Raw genomic sequence first — 7,815 nt, 5'->3', positions numbered from 1 at the left:
CATCCTGCTCCAAAAAGACATCATCTGAGGGGAGAATAGCCTCCACATCCTCCACAGAAGGAATGGAGCTCCCATCAGTGTCCCCAACATCCTCCACAATCACCTCAGTATTGATAGGATCCTCTTCTACACCATCCTGATCATTCTGCAAAGGAGAGAACCAGTTGGAGAGTTTAGTAGCCACAGACTGCTTTGGAGAAGCATCACCAGTTTTTGATGGTCCAGCATTTCCCTCAGGATGAGGAGTGACCTCTGGAACCCTAGGCTTAGGAGGCTTAGGCTTATAGGCCATTTTTGGCTTAGGGTTTGAAACATTACACCTATCCTTAGTGTGCCCCACTTTCTTACACACTGTGCAAAAATAGGGGAGCCATTCATAATCAACCTTCTGCAGTAAAGTACCCCTATAAGGAGACTCTATCTGAACAGCCTTGGGCAATTCCTTTGAGAGATCAACATCCACCAAAATGCGAGCAAAAGCCAGTTTACTCTTATTTGTGGTGTGCTCATCCGCACAAATAGGATTACCCGCAGCACTAGCAACCTTACTCAGGCCACTCTTAGACCAGAAACAAGGGTCTAGCCCAGGAAACAAACCCCAGACAGGCACATGTGTAATATTAAGCTCATCAACAATAGTGGGACTCCAAGTTTTGAAGACCAAATGAAACCCATTAACATTCCAGGTATCAGACCTGATTTTATCCATATCCTCAACACTAGCAAATCGAAAATAGTACCAGCCCTTAGCAAAGTAGATTACCTCAGGAGTCGTGATATGCGTCCAGGACTTAGAAACTAGGGTTTCAATTTGCGCCAGAGAGGATTGTTTACCCAGAACAGTTCCCACCAAAGTAGTTTGCCAATATTCAACCTCCTTCCCTATGTCCTCTTCATCAATGGTGATAGGAGAGTTTGCTTCCGATTGAACATAGGAGAGATTCATACCTTTCGAAGAGTTCTTCAAAACTTGAGAATAAGATTTTTTCGGAACTTCCTGAGCTTTAGCCTTCTCCGCTGTAGAGGACGAAGAAGCCACTCCAGGTACCGAAACCCCTGGTGCCGAAGAAGCCCCAATAGTAGCCGTAGTTGGGGAACCAGTTGATGATTCCGTTATTATTGGTGTCGCTGAAGAGCCAATGGGTTGGGAGGAGCCCACTGCTCGAGGCGGCCGGCCTCGGGCCATAGGCGGCGAGTTTCCTGCAAGCAATCAGAAAATCGTCGACCTAGAGAGGATTTAGGAGAGAGAAAGAAGAGAGAGACCGGTTTTATTATTATTATTATTATTATTATTATTATTGTTATTATTGTTATTATTGTTATTATTGTTATTACTATTATTATTATGAATGCGCGTAGCTTTCATAAATAAGAATATAAAAGTTTACATGAAATTGGTGGGGAGCCGAGAGACAATCTGGGCTCCCACACCCTTAGCAACAGCAAAGCTAAGTCTAGTAAAAATATAAGCAGCTACCCGAGCCCCCGCATCCTGAGATACCGAGAATTTCTGGATCCGCTTGAGCAAGGCAACAGCATCCGACCCCAGCTCCCCAAGTGAAGAGAAAGAGAAGGGAAGGAAACCATAACCAGCTGCCGCGCACAAATCCCCGTACTTAGCACACTTACGCTGAGCAGTATCAGCGACAACCCGGTCGGGCACAAAATCCATCATCCCAGTCTGAGTCAAAGGAGAAGACCCTGTCAAGTCAACGCACAAAATCCATATTATTATAATTATTATTATTATAATTATTATTATTATTATTATTATTATTATTATTATTATTATTATTATTATTATTATTATTATTATTACTACTACTACTACTACTACTACTACTACTACTATTATTATTATTACTATCCGACTAAAATACGTATTTGTATATAAATTAAGCTTTAAATTATTACTTTTATAAAAATCATGCTTAAAATAAAATTAATTAGATTAAATAATTTAAAAATATAAAATAAAGTCATAGAATGGTTAAATAAATTATAAATGTCAAAATGAGAATTTCGCGGGTGCTAAAATAGCATCCTTTCCCTATCATCTCTACACACCACACCCGCACTTGCCTTAATCCCCTGAATGACCCATGCATCAACATTTATTTTACGCACCCCCTACTAGGTCTCATCCATCGAGCTCCTCTCCGCCCGTCCTGCCTTCCTCCATCTCCTCCTCCATCTGTCGGCCTCTCCTCCCTTACGGTCTCCCAACAGCAACCTCCTTCTGCTCTCCTCCTCCTTTTCAGTATTTAATATAAGAGGCAAAAGGTTGATTTTCTTTGAACATTTTGTTCGCTTGATAATAAAACCAATTAATAATGGGTAAGTAGATAGCCTTGACATTTGTAGTTAAAGATCCAAGTAGGCCGCCCAATTAGTTTTTTTACTGCTTCGCAGCAAATCCGCAATTTCATGTAGCGATTTCGAAGTGCTCAAATTTTCTTGTTGGCACTGTAGCAACAACTGGGGGTATACAAAATTCGGCTCGAACCAGAAAATTGGACTGGTTTGGACCGGAACCATAAATTAAAATTTTCGGTCCGGTCCCCGATTGAACATTTTTTAAGATTCCGATTTTCGGTCCGGTCTGGATCAAAATTTTCCCGTCCTGAAAGATCTTTATTTGATTTTTTTCTTAAAATATTATTTAAAAAACATTGTAGGCCCACTTAAAAAAAATATTGTAGGCCTACTTAAAAAAACATTTGGGACATGAATTTGAAAAAGTGGATATTTAAAAATAAGCCGGTCTGGTTTAGTCTTGGACCCGAATTTTTCTGGTCCGGATTTTTGTCGTTTTCGGTTTCGGTGGAACCAGTTTTGGTCCGATTTTGGACCGGTGCATAACCCTAGCCATACGATGGCAGTAGTTTATTTGTTTTTTTATTTTCATTTTTTCACGGAAATTGAAATTTCAAAAGCATATAATTCAAATTTTCTTTTATTCTACCCCATGATTTAAAAAGCGTTCGGTGTCTTGTAAATAAATACAAAAAAAGTGCCCTAAAAAAATACAATAAAATTGTTTAGTACAGTAAGAAGTTTATCCATAGTATTCGTCACAAATTCTTCTAAATTTAGACGTTTTACATTACACAATTTCTTGTTTCAGACGGACACTTTTCGTCTTATTTTTCAGACGGGCATATGTGACCATTTTATAGTTAAATGTAACCACAATGGTATAGACAGTGTTACAACTTATGGTAACTGGTTTTTCAATAATGGTCACATTTAACTGTAAAATGGTTACAAAATCTCGTCTTATTATTTCAGACCAAAAAGGCCCGTCTAAAGCAAGACACACTACATTACATTATGAGATGATTTTTTTTTTTTATAAAACTAGTCAGAAACCTGCGGCTTCGCACGCGGCATTAAACGCTTGTACCGATGACGATACAATTTTTTTTGTTTTCCGTTTTCAATTCCAATTATTGTGGTGGAGCAAGGAATTGAACCCAGTTGGTGCGAAAATTTTTAGCGAGGCTGAATGGGTAATGGTATAAAGGTAACTCGAAAAAGATTTGAAAATTTTAACTAAAACCTTTGCGATTTTCATCCGCCAGCGGGGGCGAGTGCGCCTGCTAGCCCCTAAGCTTCACCACTGATTCCAAACGAATTTTTACCTTTATGACAAACATAGTTTTACATGTGCATATTGTCCTCGATTTTTTAAGCTGGAAACTAGATTCATAAATAGTCGTGCGGTTAGTAAAAAAACAAAAGGCAATCCCGCGCTTCAGCTCACAATAGGAACACACAAAACGCATAAGGAAATGTCTTATTCTATTTTCGATGAATGATTAAATTTGTGTATCCTATACAAATAAACGTAGACAAACAGGGATACGATTGAACTTGGGAACCGAACCACTATTAGAGTTCAATATTTATAGTTAGCAACGTTAAACTCAAATATGACGCGCCAAAGAACGAAATCAAATACAGAAAACCGCTACTTCAAATGCTCCGTGAATTAAGATCAAAGCTCAAATTCAATCTCTAAAAATGGAAGAAAAAGAATTCGATGCATTAAGGGTTTTAACATGAAGGGGTAGTAATATACATTTACACAAAAATTCGACAATACATAATCAATAAGATAAGCTAACACGAGTAATTCTATCGTCCTCCGGGATGACGTACGTACTCCTCACACACAAAGACATTATAATATCCATTTGGTGGATTATTTTTGTGTGTGAGGAGTACCGTCCTCCCGGAGGATGGTAGAATTTTTGAGCTAGCACAACACTGTCGTTTCTCTGTGACCATTAACCAAACCCTTGGTAGTCATTATTCATGTTAAGTTACACAAGTCAAAGACACCATGTTATTAAAAGACAATGAGCCTACTTCATTTTAAAACGGTCCAAACAATCGCTCAAAATTTATGGGTTCTCTAACGGTGGTAGGCGATCATGATTTCTGAATTTCCGACAAAATTGATGCATAAGCACTATGACAATAAAACTTAAGATAAAATATAAGAACATAAAAATATTTCATTAGAAGGTAAAATGCATACTCTTAAGTGCAAACGACAAAGACAATGTTAAAAGACGATAAGCTCAATTCATCTACCTTACTCCTGGAATTAGGGGTGAGCAAAATCGGATATCCGATCCGGATTTCAAAACCGGATCGGATATCCGAATTTAAAATTATATTTTTTCGTGATCCAGATCCGATACGAATAATTCGGATATCCGAAAACTGAATCGAAAATTGAAATCAGATTTGGAAACCGGTTTCGATCCGGATTCAAAAGTATAGAAAAAGTTCCACCAAGTCTGGTATCCCTGTATCAGTGATATTGGGCATAACTTGATCTCATCTGCATAAAATGAAGAAAGAAAGAAAAAGAAAATTAGACGACTTAGAAAATAAATTAGCTCGAAACTTATAGATAACATACGATAAAATGTATGCATATAACTTGATAAAAAAATAATGACCCGAATCAAACCCAATCTAATGTGTCCATCTCGATTCTGAGATGACCTAACATGAACTTGACTCATTTGAAAGGATAATTTTTGACGTGCTGAAATGGGTATTACACACCTGACTCATTGTAAATTTGTAACCCAATCCAAAATAATAGATTTGTGTAATCCAAGCACGACCTGTATGAATGAATCATAGAGATGATCATTTAATTCATTGACCACTACTCCTTATCTGGGATTGATTTCAATTATTAAATACAATTGAGATTGATTACTGTTTCCGTCTGATATTGAAGACGATATTGAATAGAAAATCAAATATCTAATCATGATGATTATTTATCAAAACCGTCTGATTTCAATTAAGTAATTAATAGAATAGGGTACATAAATTTCAGATTAAACACAATCGAAAAACAAGAGAAATGAATTACCTTAGTGATGAACTTATGATTGATGATGAGCGATTGTCGATTTGAGATGAGCGATTGATGATGAGATATTGAGATTTGAAAGAGAGTAGGATAGGATAGAGATGGTAGATGGAGGCTTTACTTTGATTTTTAGGGTTTGTACTTTGTAGAAATGTGATTGACTAAGTGTATGAGTGGTTGTTTTTACTCTTTTTAATTTTCATTTTTTACGTTTTTCCTTTTTTTTTTAAAAAAAAACCGGATCGGATCCGGATATCCGGTTTTAAGAAAATCATAATCCACATCCGATCCATTTTATTCTAGAAAAAACTAGATCGGATATCCACTTAAAACGGTATCCATATATTTGGAATTTTTTTTTCGGATTTCGGATCGGATTCGGAAAAAAAACCGGATCAGATACTTTTTGCTCAGCCCTACCTGGAATGGCCCACACAATTGCACAAATTACTGTGTTATGAATTATGATTCAGTCAACCTGAACCTAATCCTTACTACAACGGATTTGTGAGCATAATGAAACCCGAAATAAGCAAACTTAAATCGAACCTTAGCTACTGAAGTAGAGAGGAGGGCAATACATGGATTTGTTAGAGAGAGGAAGCCAAAAAAACGAAATTGTTAAACACAAAAATTGATTCATGAAAAAAAAAACAATAAAAAATGGATTTGTGGGAGAAGAAGAATTAAAATTGAACGGGTAAATCAACAAAATGAAATAACAGCAAGAAAGAGGCCAAGAAGCTCCTTATTTGCGAGGAAAGATGAAAACAATGGCAAAGACCGTAAATATGGATGTAGTCAAAGGGATAGGATGTGCCAAAATAGCAAAAACCCCTATTCTCTTTTTATATACTCCCTCCTAGTCTCTATTTTCTTCCCATTGTTTGTGGGCACGAATATTAAGGCGGGCAATAAAATAAGAGTAAAAGAGTTGGATGGGCTTTGATGATAGGACAGGGGATGAATAATTAGGAGCTAAATAAGGAATTGTGGGGCCAAAACATTAAGAAAAATAATAAAATAGGAGTAAAAGAGTTGGGTGTGGTTTGGTGATAGGAGAGGGGGATGAATAAAATAAGAGTAAAAATTTCCAAAATAAGAAAGGGGAAGAAAACCTGAATAATCCGTTTTAGGAAATAGGGAATAAAATAGTGAATAGGAGGGAGTAGGGGTGAGCAAGTTTAGGTCCGGACCGGAAAATGGACCGGACCGGACCATTTGGTCTGGACCAAACCCGGACCGAATTTTTTAGGTCCGGTCCTCGGTCCTCATTTTTTGAGTTTTCGGTCTTCGGTCCGGTCCGGACTAAACCCGGATATTTTAGGTCCGGACCAAATGGACCGAATTTTATGTTTCTAAAGACTATCATTAGAATATTATAAACTAAATTACCATTTTATCTTCACAAGACATTATAAATTAATATTGAGTATTTTTTTCTCAAAAACAATCGTCTAATTATTCATCGACATTTAATTTAGTGAAACTTAAATGTAAATATCATACACGAAATAGTGAAAGAATTAGTTCTAGGTCCATTTCGGTCTAAGACCGGACTGGACCGAATATTTCGGGTTTAGTCCGGTCCAAGACCGAAAGTTTTAGGTCTGGTCTTCGGTCCACAAAAAATTTATTTTCGGTCTTCGGTCCGGTCCGGTTTGGTCCGGTCCGATCCGGTCTTGGACCGATGCTCAGCCCCTAGAGGGAGTAAGATATAAGAAATACTCCCTCCATTCAACTCCACAAGGCTCTTTTCTATTTTACACACTATTCACAACTGAGCATTCACTATCAATTTTCTCTCAATACGTAAGTGAAAATATATTCATGTGGGATCTTGTTTGATTCGTCTTTACGAGTACATTAAAAATATCTAACTTTTATAATTTTTGCAAATACGTAGCTAACGATATTTACCGCGTAAAACACGCGTTCGCAAACGTAAAAAAAAGGGGCTTTGTAGAATTGGAGTCCATTTTTGAAATAATGGTCAAAAATAAAATATTTGTCGTTTTGGGTCGGTTTTGAAAATATTTGTCAAAATGGTGTCCACGTAGGCTCGGGATTTCTAGACCTGAAACACGCCACTACTAATGGCGTGTTTTGTGAAGGAAACACGCCATTAGTAGTGGCGTGTCTTTACAACAATTTTTTTCCTCAACTGACTGAACTTAAAAAAAAAAAAAAAATTTACATAAGACACGCCATTAGGGGTGACGTGTTTCCCCTCCGAAACCCGCCATTCCCAATGACATGTTTGTTTTAGTCCATTTTTTAATGAAGTTTCTTTCCGTACTCATTATAAACACGCCATTGGTAGTGGCGTGTTTTAGGTTCAGAAATCCCGAGCCTACGTGAACACCATTTTGACAACTATTTTCAAAATCGACCCAAAACGATAAATATTT

This window comes from Silene latifolia, chromosome 11 (assembly GCF_048544455.1).
Source record: "Silene latifolia isolate original U9 population chromosome 11, ASM4854445v1, whole genome shotgun sequence".
NCBI lineage: Eukaryota > Viridiplantae > Streptophyta > Magnoliopsida > Caryophyllales > Caryophyllaceae > Silene > Silene latifolia.
Note: the sequence above shows the minus strand (reverse complement) of the source record.